Here is a 17,882-nt window from a genome sequence, read left to right as displayed (position 1 = left end):
TGGGAATGATACCCAGCACCTCCACAACATTTTTTTTTTCTTGCTGCTATGGAGTTGCGTTTTGTTAGATCGAATGAGTGAAACAATGCGCGCCCCTTTGTACCTGCGCGCGAAGTAAAAACAGGTCTTCCGCCGCTTATAAGGCTTTCGTTTTCCTTCAGCTTCGGCAGCTATTTGCTGATCGGGTTATGAGCGTATGTCTGCACTGTCGGTCGGGGGTGTAGCTGACATGGACATTCCACTGCCGGCCACCACAGCGGACGGTCACGGAATGTTGTGCTCCGTAGGGGCGGTTCATGCGGCCCAGCCGGGCTGCGGTATCAGGCTTACGGAAACGTCTTCACAGGATTACCAGCTTGTTTTGCCGCATCTGCCATCAGGTATGACCGTGTGTAATACCGTGTTTTTGCACGGTGATTTGAAGGCCAGGCCCTATCGAGTCGAACATTTTCGCGATGCGCTTGACCGTCATAAGCTGTTGCCGGAGGTGGTGGCCCTCGGGGCCTACCAGATGAACCATGTCTGGGCTATAACATTCAAGGACGAAGTCGGAAAAAAGAAGCTGCTGTCAGCGAAGGCCTTTAGTGTCAAAGAACACCGCTGCGTCGCCATTGACCCTTGCAACCAGGATATTAGAATGAAGCTGTTCTGGCTGCTTCACACGACTCCCGACGAGGACGTCAGAGCAGCCTTGGCGCCGTTCGGAACGGTGACCGAAATTTCCAGGGAGCGGTGGCGAGTACCAGGGTGCGGCGACAAAGGTTCTCACACGCGTCTGGTATCGTTACGGCTGAAGGCTGGTATGACCATGGAAGACATCCCGCATCAGCTACGAGTATCAGAGGACCATGCGCTCGTGATCGTGCCAGGCAGAGCTCCGCTCTGCCTCCGATGCCGCGGCACCGGCCATATACGGCGCGAGTGCCGTGTGCCACGCTGTGGACTCTGTCGTCGTTTCGGCCACGACGAGACCCAGTGCGTGAGAAGCTACGCTAACGTGACCGGGTCTGGCCGGAGCGACGCGTTAGACGAGCACTTGATGGATCAAGCGGACGCGGAAGAGACTGCTGGAGCGGGCGGAGACCCACGAGGCACGGAAGAGAAGCCAGTGGTCATGGCAAGCGTCAAGTGCCAACCCAGAAAGGGCAGTAGCGAGGCAGTGGCCAAGAATGAAGTGCAAACTGAACCGTCTGCAGAAAATTCTACGGTGCGTGAAAGTGAGGGGGACGCGGAGGCTGCCGAGGGCTTTCTGCGACAGGGCAACTCTGGCGCTGCCCTCATCGAAGAATCCGGCGAGAAAATGGACCAGGCCAGCGCCGTTTCAAAGAGACCTCGCGAAATACCCGATCAAGATGTCAGGCTTGAGCAAGACGACGGTGTCAGCAGCGAAGGGCCACCCACGAAGGCTTCCTCTTTCCGGCGGTCTACACTCAAGCCCAAGCCGAACGTTCCGCTCGAGAGGAGGCCGACGCGAGAACATCCACATGAGGGGCGCCAGACGCCGACCAATCCGCCAGGTGGTCGGCAGACGCCGACCGTCCCACCAGACGGGCGACAGACGCCGACTGTCCCACCAGATAAGCGGACAACGCCGACAGTTCCCCCGCGGTAGCGGGGTGCTGTTCGGTAGAAGGCTCAGTAAGGACTAGGTGCTGCGGAACCTTTAAGTGAATGATGAGTAGCGCATTTGGTAACGTCATGCCTTCGCCGTATGAGACGGAGCTTATGATGGTGCAGGGTTTTGTTTTTTCTAAGTTTGGCGGTCTTTGATTTCCGAAATGTATTGTAGTTTGTGCTTGCTCTTCTCTTTCAATGGCAAATAATCATGGAATAGCAATACGTATTGGCACGCTTAATGTACGAGGGTTAACGGCTAGACGGCGACAAGCACAATTAAGTCGCCTGATGCTGGAAAACGACATAGATATTCTTGCTGTTCAAGAAACTAAAATTGAAAGCGAAGAGCAAACGGACAAAATGGTTCAGGTTTTTAAATCCCGTTACAACACTTGTGTTTGTAATGGAGTAGGTAAGGCCGGTGGCTGTCTTTTATTTTTGCGTAATTCAATAGGTATTGTTGCGCAGAGTGTAATGTCGGCCCAAGATGGGCGATTGGTCCTATGTGATTTCTCTTTCAATAATATTGATTGGCGAATTGTCTGTGTGTACGCTCCAAACAAAATTAGTGATAGGAAATTTTTTTTTAACTTTGTTGAGTCACACCTGACGTGTGAAAGAAATGTTGTTCTTCTTAGTGACTTCAATTGTGTTTGCATGTCCGAAGATAGGGTGCCCAGTAAAATAATACGGGATACAAGTGCGCATCAACTCTGCGCAATCGTGGCAGACTATGATTTAGTAGACGTTGGAAGCATATTAAGCGGTAACAGTGTTGTTTTTACTCATTTCCAAGGGCAGAGTCACGCTCGACTAGATCGTTTGTACGTATCAGCAAACCTTGCGCGAACGGTCACTAGCTACGCAGTAAAGCACGTGAGCTTCAGTGATCACAGCCTAGTAACGTGTACATTGGGCACGAAACATAGAGGGTCTCACTTTAACTGGGAACTGTGGAAAATGAACGAAACGATCTTAAGTGATGAATGGTTTGTCAAAACGGTAAAAGGAAAAATTGACGTAATGCAAATAGATGCTACAACAAATTGGGCTGAGCTGTGGGAGCAGTTTAAAATTGAAGTGAAAATGAGTGCGATCGAGAGGGCTTGTGTGATGCGTCATAAAGCTAAACAAAGAGAGAAAGAACTGCAAAGCATGCTCGATTATTTTCTAAACGCGGAGTGCACAATACCGGGATTGTTTTCGAAACAGATTAGAGAAATTAAACGCGAACTTGAAAGGGTGGACGTTCAAATTTACCAAGGAGCCGCGATAAGAGCACGATCCGAGAGGCTGTGGCTGGGAGAGGCGCCAACTAAGTGCGCGCTCAGTGACGAAAAGGGTTACGCATCCAAAAACATAATAAAAGAAATTTGTTTTAACGACACAATGTCAAAAGACCCAGAAGTAATTGAAAAAGCTTTCGTTGAACACTACCGAGCGTTGCTCGGTAGGCAGGTGCCCGTAACAGAAGAGTTTGTGAATACCTTTCTAACACTTCTTCCAAAATTACAAGACGAAATAAAAGAGGGACTCGAGAGACCGATCTCTGCGAAAGAAATTACAGAAGCCATAGAAGACTTGGGTAAAGGAAAGGCGCCAGGACCAGACGGCCTAGGAACAGCTTTCTATAAAACTTTCAAGGCCGAAATAAGCGAGATACTGCACTGTGTAATATCAGAAGCTCATGAAACTAAGCACTTGCCGCCATCATTCAGAAAAAGTCATGTTGTGCTTATACCGAAAACCACCGATACGGTAAAGCTGAAATCTGTCGCTGGATACAGGCCCATAAGTCTTACGAATTCGGATTATAAAATCTACATGAAGGTGCTCGGAAAAAGGATGCAGTCAGTTATTAAATCCATAGTAGGCCCACACCAAACATGCGGTATCAGGAATAGAACAATATTGTCGAATATTCACATCGCTAGGAGTATATTGGAATGCTGTGATGCGAACCTCGAATGTGTAGCAATGGTTCAGTTAGACCTAGAAAAAGCTTTTGACAGGGTTGCTCACAGCATACTTCTTGCCCTGCTAAAACACATTAATGTAGGCGAAGTGATTCAGGACGGAGTAGCCATGGCTTATGAGAACTGTTCCACTCACCTTATAATCAATAAAAGACTCAGTGAAAATATACCAGTATTATCCAGTGTGCGCCAGGGGTGCCCTTTGTCGCCCTTACTTTTTGCGATTTTTCTTGAACCTTTCTGTTTGAAGGTACGAGAAAACGAAAACATTCGCGGCTACCGTCTTTTAACTCAGGAAGTAAAAATACTAGCTTACGCAGATGACATCGCACTTTTTTGCATTGACCAAGAGAGCATTCGGGAGGCAGTCAAGGATGCAAGAAAGTTTTGCAGTCTAACGGGGAGTGCCATAAGCTGGCCAAAAAGCTTAGGCTTCTGGCACGGTGAATGGGACAGCCGGCCTGCAGTGTTAGAAACAGTACCGTTCACAGATACGCCAACCAGTTATCTTGGTGTTCCTTTGGAATACTATCGCGATACCACGACGCAATGGACTGAACAAACTGAGCGGGCTAAAGCACAAACAACGAAGTGGGGAGGCAAGAATCTGTCAATATTCACGAGAGCCACCGTCTGCAATTTATTTCTTGTCGCTAGAGTGTTTTATATGTTGCAAGTTTTATGTATATCCCGAGTGTGTGTACAAAAGTTGCACAGGGTTTTTGCTATGTTCGTGTGGGGATCAGGATGGGAGCGCACGAGTCGTCTGAATCTGTTTCACGCTGTGCAGAAAGGAGGGTTGGGTTTGTCGCATTTATTTTTGAAACAAGTAGTGTCGCGTTTCATGTTCTTGCGCGACGAAAGCGATTGTTTTTTGCGGTGCGTTATCCAGACGCGATTAGGTGACGCACTGCCAGAATATGTTGTGACGTCGTATGGCATACGTCAAGTGGTTGTCCGAGGTTTTTTGTTTGAAGTGATAAGCTCTTTCCGTTTTCTAAAAGTACACTTTTCTTTGGAATACCTGAACACAGTCGCAAGAAAGCGATTATACCGAGATTTAGTTAATATCATGCGTCCAGTACCAATATACCGTGCAGTATATGCACTGGGGCGTGAGCAGAATGTCTTAAAAAGAGTTAAGAAAATGCCTGTAAGAGCAACAACAAAAACTTTTTTTTTCATGCTACACACTGGCACGCTTCCTGTCAAGCCATGGCTGCAGGAGAAGGGGATCTTTGTACCCTGGAGTGTGAATTGCCAGATATGTCAGAAACCGGAGACAATGGAGCATATTTTTCTGGAGTGCAGGGACTCAGTCTTCCTTTGGGACATTCTACAAAGGACACTAAAAAAAGAATTTCCTTTGACACCTTTTGGAATCCGTTTTTTACCGTTTGAAGAGACAGAAGGCGTGCCATGTGATATGGTGATGTTACACTGCATGCACAGCGTGTGGAAAACACGAATGGCGGTGCGTAATGAGGATGTTGACGCAAAACCGGCCAAAGAATATTTTGCTGAAAATGTATTGTACATTCGCGAAGCGTTTAAAGCGCTCAGCGAACCACCTGAGTGGTTAACAGCATTTGAACAGCTTGCAAACATTCAGCCTTTTTAAACCAAAATTAAACGACAAGGTACACCCGCACATTGAACTGTCTTTTTTTGTTTTGTAATCGCAGCGGAGAATAGCTGTGAATCGTGTATTTGTTATAAAACAGTCAATAAAGAAAAAAAAAAGGGGGGGGGGGGTGTAGCTCAGATGGTAGAGCGCTCGCTTAGCATGCGAGAGGTACTGGGATCGATGCCCAGCACCTCCACAACTTTTTTTCTTGCTGCCATGGAGTCGCGTTTTATTAGATTGAATGAGTGAAACAATGCGCGCACCTTTGTACCTGCGCGCGACATAAAAGCCGGTCTTCCGCCGCTAATAAGGCTTTCGTTTTCCTTCAGCGTCGGCAGCTATTTGCTGATCGGGTTATGAGCGTATGTCTACACTGTCTGTCGGGGGTGTAGCTCAGATGGTAGAGCGCTCGCTTAGCATGCGAGAGGTACTGGGATCGATACCCAGCACCTCCACAACCTTTTTTTTCTTGCAGCTATGGAGTCGCGTTTTGTTAGATAGCATGAGTGAAACAATGCGCGCCCCTTTGTACCTGCGCGCGACATAAAAACCGGTCTTCCGCCGCTTATAAGGCTTTCGTTTTCCTTCAGCGTCGGCAGCTATTTGCTGATCGGGTTATGAGCGTATGTCTACACTGTCTGTCGGGGGTGTAGCTCAGATGGTAGAGCGCTCGCTTAGCATGCGAGAGGTACTGGGATCGATACCCAGCACCTCCACAAGCTTTTTTTTCTTGCTGCTATGGAGTTGCGTTTTGTTAGATTGAATGAGTGAAACAATGCGCGCCCCTTTGTACCTGCGCGCGACATAAAAACCGGCCTTCCGCCGCTTATAAGGCTTTCTTTTTCCTTCAGCTTCGGCAGCTATTTGCTGATCGAGTTATGCGCGTATGTCTACACTGTCTGTCGGGGGTGTAGCTCAGACGGTAGAGCGCTCGCTTAGCATGCGAGAGGTACTGGGATCGATACCCAGCACCTCCACAAGGTTTCTTTTCTTGCTGCTATGGAGTTGCGTTTTGTTAGATTGAATGAGTGAAACAATGCGCGCCCCTTTGCACCTGCGCGCGACATAAAAACCGGTCTTCCGCCGCTTATGAGGCTTTCGTTTTCCTTCAGCTTCGGCAGCTATTTGCTGATCGGGTTATGAGCGTATGTCTACACTGTCCGTGGGGGTGTAGCTCAGATGGTAGAGCGCTCGCTTAGCATGCGAGAGGTACTGGGATCGATACCCAGCACCTCCATAAGCTTTTTTTTTTCTTGCTGCGATGGAGTTGCCTTTTGTTAGATTGAATGAGTGAAACAATGCGCGCCCCTTTCTACCTGCGCGCGACATAAAAACCGGTCTTCCGCCGCTTATAAGGCTTTCGTTTTCCTTCAGCTTCGGCAGCTATTTGCTGATCGGGTTATGAGCATATGTATGTCTACACTGTCTGTCGGGGGTGTAGCTCACATTCTCCTTCCGGCTCCCGAGCTAAACGGATCGCGGAATCATGGGCTCCAATGGAGCGGCATGTGCGGCTGTTAGCCGCGGCAACAGGCTTTCGACGGAGGAAGATAAAGATTTCCAGATTATTTTGCCTCGGCTACCTACAGGACGCATCGTGTTAAACACAGTTTTTTTGCACGGCGACACTCGTGTTCGCCTGTTTCGCGTAGAGGATTTTCGGGACGCGCTTCAAGCTGTTGGTATGCTCTCTGGCGTCGTCTCCCTTGGAGCGTACCAAATCAACCACGTATGGGCGGTGACGATGAAGACAGCCGAGGCGGCGCAAAAGCTGGCTGCACTGAAGGAGCTTCAGGTCAAGGGGCGTCACTGCCTGGTCATTGACCCTAAAGAACAGCAGGTGAAGCTTCGTCTTCACTGGCTTCTTCATGGTGTGGATGATGAAGACCTAAAGACTGCGCTGGCTTCCTTTGGCAAAGTCACGGAAGTAACCCGGGAGCGCTGGCGAGTGGATGGCTTTTCCGACAAGGGCTCGACGACCTGAGCTGTGCTGCTGCAGCTGAAGGCTGGACTGAAAGTCGACGACCTGCCCCGCCAGATCCGTGTCGCCGGCGAGCTTGCGCTGGTCGTAGCCCCAGGTCGCCCCATGCAGTGCCTGCGCTGCCGGGGCTCTGGTCACGTTCGTCGAGAATGTAAGGTTCCCCGTTGCTCCCGGTGCAGGCTTTTCGGACACAATGACACGGACTGTGTACGTTCATACGCAGTAGCCGCGGGGTCGGCGGAGAGCGAGCCGTTGACATCAGACCACATGATGGACGTGACCGAGGCCGAGGAAGCGGCCAAGGGAGCTGGAAGCGGCAATGCGGTGGCAGAAGCGAGCGGTACGACGACGCCGACTAAAGGAGGACCGAATAATGTCCCTCCTCCCGACGAGCCAGAAACCGCACTAATCAGCGTCAGGGTGGCCCAGAAAGAAAATGAGAGCCGCCAGCCGGCTACTGATACGGAGGCAGCGGAAAACGACAACGCGACCCCTGCTAGCGCCCGCGTCGAAAGCGTCTCGGCACCGGTGAAGAGGTCCCTGCAGCAGGAGGAGAAAGTCGACGGAAAGGCCAGCGGTGACTCCGAGGCGCCGCCCGCTAAGACGCTACCCGGCAGGCGCTCCACCCTCAAGCCTAAGCCTAACCTGGAGGCTGACCGTAGGCTCACTCCGAAGCCGACCAAAGACGAACTCGGACGACGGCCAGCGGATGGCCACCGGATGGCCACGGAGGCGTCTAGCGGTCAGCTAGACGTTAAGGTAAGCACCATGCTCCGGGCCTTCTCCCCTCCCGTTTAAATCAGTAATGGCTACCAACCCGTCGCTTAGCCTCGGCACGCTCAACGTTCGAGGTCTGGCCGCCAAAAGGAAACAGAGTCAGGTGTATAGACTGCTAGTGGACCACGACCTCGACGTTTTAGCAGAGCAAGAAACCAAGGTAGACGGCGAGGAGGAGACCGGGAGCATGGTGCAAAGGTTCACGTACAACTACTATACGGTAGTGAGCCACGCCTTAGGGACTTCGGCGGGGTGTGTCTTGTTCGTGAGGAAGCTTCCAGGCCTGGTTATAGACGGTTACTTCTCGTGCTCTGCCGGTCAGCTTGTCGTTTGTGATTTCAGCTATTGTGATGTCCAATGGCGCGTGTTGTGCATTTATGCGACTAATACGGTGCAAGAAAGGGTAAATTTCTTTTTGAACTTGAAGCACCACTTCTCTGTGCACAAAATGATAGCCTGTGTTGGGGACTTCAATTGTGTATTGAACATCGAAGATAGGTCTACGCGACGCGTAATTTACGACAAAAGCAGCGATATCATGGCGCAGATCATACACGAATTTGAATTAGAGGATATCGCTCAGTGTTTCGGGGCTGACCGAGAAGTGAGGTACACCCACTTCCAGGGAATAAGTCATGCACGATTAGACCGTATCTATCTATCATATCATTTAGTAGAAAAATCCCAGTGCTATGCAATTACTGCCGTATCCTTTTCTGACCATTGCCTGGTAAAATGCAGGGTGGGCCGCAAAAAAGAGCGAAAAGAATTCGTCTGGGAACTGTGGAAAATGAATGCTGAGCTTCTACGGGATCATACTTTTAAAGAAACGGTAGTGAATGCTCTGAATTCTTTTGGAAAAGACAGTTCTATGAAGTTGGGCGAGGAACGGGAGCTGTTGAAACAAACTATTAAAATCAAGGCAATTGAAAGAAGTAGCATACTACGATATGAAGAGAAGGCAAGGGAAAGGGATTTAAAAACATTACTGGAAAAATTTGTGACGCTCGAATGCATGCAACCCGGCGCTTATCATGAAGATATGCGTGCTATTAGGAAAAAGCTCGAGGTTTTCGATGAAGAGCGTTATCGAGGCGCGCTCGCGCGTGCGAGAGCAGAAAGACTAGCATGCGGGGAAATGCCTTCAAAAAGAGCACTGGGATTAGAAAAAAAGCACTCCAGACGCAAACAGATTGAGGCCATCGAATATAACGGGGTGGTAGTAACTGATATGAAGAATATAGGGCGTGCCTTCTTTGAACATTTCCAAAAGCTTTTCGCATTCAGGCCCGTCAACATGCAAAGTTTCAAGCACTTATTTTTGCAGCGAATGCCACAGCTGTCGAGTGACGTTAAAGAAACGTTGGAGGGACGGATAACTGAACAGGAAGTGATAAAGGCCATCGAAGACCTGAACCCTGGCAAGTCACCAGGTCCAGACGGTCTTGGCGCCGCTTGGTACAAATCGTTCAAAAGCCACCTAGCTCCTATCTTGACCGCAGTTTTCAATGAAGCCTACGAAATGAAAATATTTCCACCATCCTTCGGCCAGTCCCAACAGTACTAATACCTAAAACAGAAGACACCGAGAAGCTCAAGCAACTTTCCTCCTATAGACCCATAGCGCTTACTAACTGCGACTACAAAATACTGATGAAGGTGCTGGCACGGCGTATGCAGTCAGTCATTAAGGAAGTAGCCGGCCCACACCAGACGGGTGGCATTCGCGGAAGAACAATCTTCACTAACATTCATAAGTTGAAGTGTGTGCTGGAGTGTTGTGATGCCATGTGTGATGCGGTTGCGATCCTCCAGCTTGACTTGGAGAAAGCGTTTGATTGCGTTTCTCACGAGATATTGCTCGCCATCCTTGAACATGTTAATTTTGGCCACATAATCACTGAGGGGGTGACCATGGCGTACCGGAGTTGCTATACGAGACTTATAACTAATCAAATGCTGGGGGCCTCCATTAACGTGAAGCGCTCCGTTCGCCAGGGTTGTCAACTCAGCCCACTCCTGTTTTGTGTTTACATAGAAACGCTATGTCAGGCCATCATTGAAAATGTATACATTAAGGGATTTTGCCTCCAAGCAGCAGAGGTGAAGTTATTGGCATATGCTGACGATGTGGCTGTATGTTGTAAAGATACGCAAAGTGTATTGAACGCTGTGAGTATCGTCAGACAGTTTGGTAACGTCACTAACAGCTACGTTAACTGGCAGAAATGTTTGGGGTTTTGGCATGGAGGATGGGCGTCTACCAGACCGCGTGTTCGCTGTTTTCGTGTGGGCATCGAGCTGGAAGCGATGTAGCCGAGATAATCTCCTCCGGCGCGTGAAGGATGGTGGTCTGGGGTTGGCGCACCTCTTCTTGCGTGAACTAGTAAACAGGTTCTTCTTTTTTCGAGACACAAATGACCCATTTCTACGCACCGTTATCCAAATGAGGTTGTCAAGATCACTTCCCGAATTCGTTGTAGGCACCGAAACAATGCCAGGACCAGTTCGTGGTTTCTTTAGGGAAATAATTCAGAGTGTTTCCTTTTTGCGTGTTCGTTTTTCTAGTGCATATTTGTGGAGTGTAAAACGGAAAAAGTTATATCGTGATTTATGTGACAGTGTTTTGCTGGTACCCATGTACAGAGCCCCGTACAGTGGAGGCCCAGGCCTAGATGTATTGAAAAGGGTGAAGAAGATGCCAGTTCGACCAGCCACTAAATCGTTCTTCTTTAAATTACACACCGGTACTCTACCTGTTAAAATCTTTCTTGAACAACGTGGGTTCTACATGCCATGGGGAACCTACTGCCTTATATGTAAAAAAACAGAAAGCATAGATCACGTCTTCATCCACTGTTGGGAAGGGGTCTTTTTCTGGGACGTGCTACAAAGGACTCTAAAAAAGGAGCTACCTATAGATCCCCACGGAATCAGGTTTCTGCCAGTATATGACGACGAAGGTTTCCCGTACGACCTGATCATGCTTACGGGCCGCCACTGTTTATGGCGCGCAAGAATGTCGGGTTACCATTGTGACCCGGATGCCCGACCGGCGCGTCTATACTTTTGTGAATGCATGCAACGGTATGTCGAAGTGCAGAAGTTGCAGCAGCCTGTTCCTGAGTGGCTGTCGAGGGTTGAACCCCTTACAGCACTAAAGGAATTTTAATCCGACAACGTCGTGCCACAGTAGCGGACGGCAACGAATGTAAATATTACTGTTCTTTGTTTCGTTTGTGTATTCATTCCTTTTTGCTTCTTTGGTCTTTGTTTATATCATTTAGGAATTTGTGTTGTGATATGTCGAGGACTGGCAATAAAGAAAAAAAAAGGGGGGGGGTGTAGCTCAGATGGTAAAGCGCTCGCTTAGCATGCGAGAGGTACTGGGATCGATACCCAGCACCTCCACAACCTTTTTTTTTTCTTGCTGCTATGGAGTTGCGTTTTATTAGATTGAATGAGTGAAACAATGCGCGCCCCTCTGTACCTGCGCGCGACATAAAAACCGGTCTTCCGCCGCTTATAAGGCTTTCGTTTTCCTTCAGCTTCGGCAGCTATTTGCTGATCGGGTTATGAGCATATGTCTACACTATCTGTCGGGGGTGTAGCTCAGATGGTAGAGCGCTCGCTTAGCATGCGAGAGGTACTGGGATCGATACCCAGCACCTCCACAAGCTTTTCTTTCTTGCTGCTATGGATTTGCGTTTTGTTAGATTGAATGAGTGAAACAATGCGCACCCCTTTGTATCTGCACGCGACATAAAAACCGGTCTTCCGCCGCTTATAAGGCTTTCGTTTTCCTTCAGCTTCGGCAGCTATTTGCTCATCGGGTTATGAGCGTATGTCTACACTGTCTGTCGGGGGTGTAGATCAGATGGTCATTCCACTTCCGGCCTTCACAGCGTACGGACGTGCTATCATGTGCTCCCTTGTAGGGGCGGTTTCAGCGGCCCGTGTGGGCCGTGGTATCAGGTGTCCTGAAAAGCCGACTGAAGACTACCAGGTTGTTCTGCCTCATCCGCCCACAGGTGCTTCTGTTTTAAACACCGTTTTTTTTTTTGCATGCCGATGTGAAAGCCAGGCTGTATCGAGTGGAGCATGTCCGAGATAGCCTTGCACGTCTTTCGTTGCTGCCGGAAGTGGTTGCCCTCGGGGCATACCAAATGAATCACCTGTGGGCAGTGACGTTTAAGGACGAGGAAGGCAAGAGGAAGATATTAGGAGCTGAAGCGTTCAACGTTAAAGACCGCCGCTGCATGGTCATCGACCCGCGCGACCGGGGTGTCTGACCGAAGCTATACTGGCTGCTTCATGGCTTACCGGACGAAGACGTGCGAGTGGCTTTGGCGCCGTTTGGAAAAGGGACGGAAATCAGCCGGGACAAGTAGAAGGTCAAGGGCTGCATCGACAAAGGATCAACCACCCGTTCGGTGACGCTAAAATTAAATGTGGGCCTCACTGTGGACGACCTACCACACCAACTTCGTGCTGCTGAGGATATAGCGCTCGTCTTCGTTCCTCGCAGAGCGCCGCTCTGCCTCCGATGCCGTGGCTTCGGACACATCCGGCAAGAGTGCCGCGTTCCACGATGTGGGGTCTGTCGTCGCTTCGGCCACGATGATTCCCAATGCGTGCGCTCTTATGCCAGCGTTACAGGCCCACTCCAAAGGGACGTAGTATCCGAACACCTGATGGACGCCGCAGATGCCGAAGAAGCTAGCAGGAAGGACAACGACGTGGTGAAGACTCCTGCAAAGCCCCTTGAACCCTCCCCAGGAGCTGTCCAGGAAGTGAACCTGGGGGGTGAGCCCTTGGCTGCAGCCCCGTAAACGAAGCCGGAGACTGTAAAATGTGACGCAGGCGTGAAGGCAGCAAGCGTGTCATCATCACTGCCGGAAGAAGTCGGCCAGGAAGCAACGGACGTCGAGATGCTCATGGCCGGAAGCATCGCTGCAAAACGTGCTCACGAAGACACTGGCAATACAGGAATAACTACTGCGTCAGGCACCGGCGAACCTCCAACGAAGGCATCGACTACGCGGCGGTCTTTGCTTATACCGAAGCCGAACGTGCCGCCTGGCAGTAGGGTGGCCCCTAAAACGCCTCCTCCATAGCGGAGGACCCATTCCAGTGGCCTTCAAGAATGACCACAAGAACCCCACAGTTTCGATGTGAGTAGGACGCTTGGCCAAGCAACCCCATGAGATGGCGGCTAACTTTAAATCTAGCCTACGCGTTGCGACATTGAATGCGCGAGGAATGTGTTCGCGCAGGCGGCAATGCCAGGTTAGTCGCATGCTTTTAGAGAATGACGTTGACCTTCTGGCTGTACAAGAAACAAAAATTGAGATCAAAAATAACGTACAGCGCAAAGGACAAGGACAGCGATAGACGACATACACTGCGCTGACTTCCAACAAGATTTTATTGCGTTGCCACATCGTGTGTATATATACACGAAGAGGCATGCGCAGAAAATGTACGACAGTCACAGGGGTTGTCCTAACAGCAAGTCATTGAACTAAGAACATGGTCACCTGAAAAAATAAAAATTACGATTACTATCTGTTTAGAAACGCGACTTCACCAGGGGTCAGCGCGATTGAGGGCGCACTAACGCAAATACTGCCAAGTTTTCTGATGAAATCAGCTTCCACAATTTCCCGGGTGAGCTGTGAGCAGTGTCTCGCTAAAACTTGCGTATCTTCAAAGAATGGCACGCAGCCGCAGTCCCGGCAATGGATGCCCAAGTGGCCTTGTACAGTGCTGCGGACGTTGTTACAATGCTCTCTTAGTCGATCGTTTAAGCACCTGCCCGTCTGTCCTACATATTTACTGCCGCAAGACAGGGGAATACTGCATCCGAGTCAAGATCCTACCTTCCGAAGTGGCAGCCCTGTGTGGTGGGTTCGGACCCTCTTGTGGGCATAGTGTGAGGATCTGCAAGATTCTGCGCTCGGAATGGCAACGCCAGGCCCGCTTCTACCGTGACGTCTTGTTTCTTCAACTTCACAGTTCTGACAGACCGTCTACGGCTAAGAAAAAGTGGCGTGAGTTGTCTGCTATCGTCGACAGAACTGCTGAATATCTCTGGCAACATGTGCTTCTACAACTACGTGCCATTACTCCAAAGAAGAAACCCCTGCCGAGGAACAATGTGCACCGTATTGGAGATGTGACGCTTCCAGAAAAGGTGCAGCATGTGTTAGCCCTTGGGCCGAAGTTTGCCGTGGAACCTCGAAAATCGCCACACGAACTTCTCACCCTTGTTGGGCAAGTTGCTGGACGTGCCCCGGACACCGAATCTGAAAGGTGTGTTGCGGAAGGTGTTGATGTTTTAACGCGTTGCAAACCTTCCACAGAGGTTCTCCCGATCGGATATGTTACATCGTTTCTGAAAGCGAACTCGTTATCACTTTTACCCTCTGACAAAGAAGGTGGTTTTGCTGTCCTGCCGTTGGGTGACTTCAATGCGAAGGCTACCGTTGCCATTGATTCAGTTTTTAAACGTGATGACAGTGTTTCCCTTGCAAACGTGAAATTGAAAGCACAAAAACTATGCAAATCCCTTAGCCTTGACAAGCTAGCAAAAGTGATAGAAAAAACTAAAAAGCTAAGCCTAGACATTTTCTTCTCAGCTAAGACGCATAAGAATGACTGCCCTCTGCGGGTTATCGTAACTGAAGCAGCGACTTGGCAGAAAGCTGTTGGCTTGTTTTTGCAAGATAAACTAAACCTTCTAACCATTGACGATCCTTTTCTCGTTAGACATTCTGGTGAAGTTATTAGTTTTTTAAAAGAGAATGAAAAGGGACTCAAGATGTTCTCGATCGACGTTAAAGATCTGTACTATTCACTTCCGCATGACAAGTTGCTTCTGGTTGTTGAAGAATGCATTGATGACTTTGGAGCAGTTGGCTTTCAGAATGCCGCAGGTGTTTCTGTTAGCGGCTTTCTTGAATTGCTCACCTTCTACTTGAAATCAACTTACATCTCATGGAATGAACAAAATTTCATACAAAAGAAAGGTGTTTGTATAGGATCATGTCTTGCGCTCGTACTAAGTGATATTTACCTAGCTCATCATGATCGCAATATTCATGGTCACCTAGCCGCGTCCCCTGTTGTCAAAGTGTGCAGGTTTGTGGACGACTACCTGATATTTATTGATTGCACTAAACCCGCTTTTGAGCCTGCTGTTTCTGAAGTCTTGGATTTCTTTAAGAAAGAGCTGGAGCCTCTAGAACTTACGCATGAGGTCCCCATCGATGATTCCTTGCGCTTTCTAGACCTCAGGCTGAGCCTTGCTAACAAACATGTGTGCTGGTGCTTCGAACCGAGAAGTAAGAAGCCACTCTTGCCCTTTAACTCCGCACACTCAAAACTCGTTAAACGAGGTATTATAAAGTTATGTCTCTTTAACAGCCTCAATAAATCGTGCCCACACCAGATGCAACATAGTCTTGCCGCTCAGGTTGATCGTCTTTCTTGGGCTGGTTACCCTTTACCCTTAATTTCAGCCATAGCGGAACAGCTTCTGAGGCGCACAAAACGTGATGATCCCGCTCAATCAGGGAACCAGCGGGCTGAAAGACGCAGGTTTGCAGTGCTGCCATATGTGCATGATGTATCCCATAGGCTGAAGAAAATTGGGCAGCGTGCAGGGATCACAGTCGTTTTCTCAGCCCCGGAAAAATTGGCAAGGCTCTGTAAGCGTGTAAACGCGCCTAAATCGCATCAGAGTTGTTGTTCTGTCGGGCACAGAAAACGGTTTGTGACGTGCACAACTAATTTAGTCTACCAAATTCCCCTGTCTTGCGGCAGTAAATATGTAGGACAGACGGGCAGGTGCTTAAACGATCGACTAAGAGAGCATTGTAACAACGTCCGCAGCACTGTACAAGGCCACTTGGGCATCCATTGCCGGGACTGCGGCTGCGTGCCATTCTTTGAAGATACGCAAGTTTTAGCGAGACACTGCTCACAGCTCACCCGGGAAATTGTGGAAGCTGATTTCATCAGAAAACTTGGCAGTATTTGCGTTAGTGCGCCCTCAATCGCGCTGACCCCTGGTGAAGTAGCGTTTCTAAACAGATAGTAATCGTAATATTTATTTTTTCAGGTGACCATGCTCTTAGTTCAATGACTTGCTGTTAGGACAACCCCTGTGACTGTCGTACATTTTCTGCGCATGCCTCTTCTTGTATATATACACACGATGTGGCAACGCAAGAAAATCTTGTTGGAAGTCAGCGCTGTGTATGTCGTCTATCGCTGTCCTTGTCCTTTGCGCTGTACGTTATTTTTGATCATGAATTACCAACTAGCCCAAGCAACCACCCTAGTTCAAAAATTGAGAGTGAGGCAAACAGAACAAATGGTTCAAGTTTTTCGCTCTAGATACAGTGTATGTGTGTGCCATGCTGTTGGACGGTCAGGAGGCTGCGTCATTTTAATTCGCAATAGCATACGGGTTGTTGAAAAAGTGTCCACCTACGAAAGTGGGAGACTTGTCGCATGTGATTTTATTTTTGCTGGACTACTGTGGCGCGCTGTGTGCATCTACGCACCGAACAAAATTCATGAACGTGAAATTTTTTTTTAAGTATGCTGAAGAGTTTTTGAAAACAGAACGACATGTTGTGTTTCTTGGGGATTTCATTTGCATCTGTACAGCTGAAGATAAAACGACGAGCCTCAAAGTACGCGATAGAAGCGCTGAGCTGTTGAACGCGATCGTCATTGAGAGAGAGCTTGAGGACATTGGTTATGCAATGACGCGAGATGGCCAAGCACGGTATACGCACTTTCAAGGTGATTCCCATGCGAGGCTTGATAGAATATACATACCGGCGAAGTTTGTACCACGGTGTTCCTCTTATGAAACACAATATCTCAGTTTTAGCGATCATAGTTTGGTCTCGATTACGTTTGGCGAAAAACGAAAGAGTGTCAAGTTTAATTGGTTCCTGTGGAAGTTCAATGAAAAACTGCTGCAAGATGAATTGTTTGTCACGAGAGCCAAGGAGTATCTTTCAAATGCCCTGCATACGGAAACCAACAGTTTCATATCAGTGTGGGAGCAGTTTGAATGCGACATTAAAATTGCTGCCATCGATAGAGCATGTGTATTGCGTCACAAGGAAAGGCAACAAGAGAAAGTTACACAGTGAGCTGGTGTAGATGCTAGCGGTAGAACATGAAGTGCCTGGAGCGTTTAAAAAAGAAATACGAGAGGTGAAAGCAAAACTCCAGTTGATCGACGAAGATAAGTACCGCGGCGCAATGATAAGGGCGCGCACTGAAAAGTTGTGGCTGGGGGAAACGCCCACTCAGCGTGTGCTTAGTGAAGAAAAAAAGCATGCTGCAAATAAGGAGATAAATGAAATTCGATATCGCAACCAAATTACACGACAAAGTGAAGAGATAAAACTTGCTTTTGTTGAATTTTATACCGAACTTCTAGGAGGAAGAATTCATGACCCCGAGTGCTTCAAAACCCACTTTCTGGCCCTTATGCCAAGGTTAGAGGACACGGGTAGAAAATCAATGGAATCTGAAATTACCGTGGCCGAAATTGAAGCGGCAATCGATGACTTGGGTAATGGTAAGTCACCTGGGCCAGATGGACTGGGTGCTGCCATATACAAATTCTTTAAGGCAAAAATGGCAGTGACTTTATACCGAGTGATCGCTGAATGCTATGAAAAAAAAGCAAGCGCCTCTCTCGTTCAGGACAGCGCACGTAGTAATGATCCCCAAAACTGACGATCCTGCAAAATTACTTTCAGTTGAGTCCTACCGTCCCATTAGTTTGACCAATACAGATTATAAAATATACATGAAGGTATTAGCTAGAAGGCTCCAAAACCTTATTAAGTCCCTTGTTGGCCCGCATCAA

The 17,882-nt window shown here is 48.7% G+C and overlaps 7 non-coding genes across 7 annotated transcripts; all 7 read left to right on the top strand.

The window, feature by feature from the left end:
- The first annotated feature begins 5,343 nt into the window (after positions 1-5,343).
- Positions 5,344-5,416, top strand: TRNAA-AGC (transfer RNA alanine (anticodon AGC)). Its single transcript has one exon. It is a non-coding gene; the product is annotated as a tRNA-Ala (tRNA).
- Positions 5,417-5,602: 186 nt separating this feature from the next.
- TRNAA-AGC (transfer RNA alanine (anticodon AGC)) lies at positions 5,603-5,675 on the top strand. The gene has a single exon. It is a non-coding gene; the product is annotated as a tRNA-Ala (tRNA).
- Positions 5,676-5,863: 188 nt separating this feature from the next.
- On the top strand, positions 5,864-5,936 carry TRNAA-AGC (transfer RNA alanine (anticodon AGC)). Its single transcript has one exon. It is a non-coding gene; the product is annotated as a tRNA-Ala (tRNA).
- Positions 5,937-6,124: 188 nt separating this feature from the next.
- TRNAA-AGC (transfer RNA alanine (anticodon AGC)) lies at positions 6,125-6,197 on the top strand. The gene has a single exon. It is a non-coding gene; the product is annotated as a tRNA-Ala (tRNA).
- Positions 6,198-6,384: 187 nt separating this feature from the next.
- Positions 6,385-6,457, top strand: TRNAA-AGC (transfer RNA alanine (anticodon AGC)). Its single transcript has one exon. It is a non-coding gene; the product is annotated as a tRNA-Ala (tRNA).
- Positions 6,458-11,316: 4,859 nt separating this feature from the next.
- On the top strand, positions 11,317-11,389 carry TRNAA-AGC (transfer RNA alanine (anticodon AGC)). The gene has a single exon. It is a non-coding gene; the product is annotated as a tRNA-Ala (tRNA).
- A 190-nt stretch (positions 11,390-11,579) lies between these two features.
- Positions 11,580-11,652, top strand: TRNAA-AGC (transfer RNA alanine (anticodon AGC)). Its single transcript has one exon. It is a non-coding gene; the product is annotated as a tRNA-Ala (tRNA).
- The last annotated feature ends 6,230 nt before the right edge of the window (positions 11,653-17,882 follow it).

Source organism: Dermacentor variabilis, chromosome 9, assembly GCF_050947875.1.
Source record: "Dermacentor variabilis isolate Ectoservices chromosome 9, ASM5094787v1, whole genome shotgun sequence".
Classification (NCBI taxonomy): domain Eukaryota; kingdom Metazoa; phylum Arthropoda; class Arachnida; order Ixodida; family Ixodidae; genus Dermacentor; species Dermacentor variabilis.
Note: the sequence above shows the minus strand (reverse complement) of the source record. Positions and strands in the feature narration are given on the sequence as shown.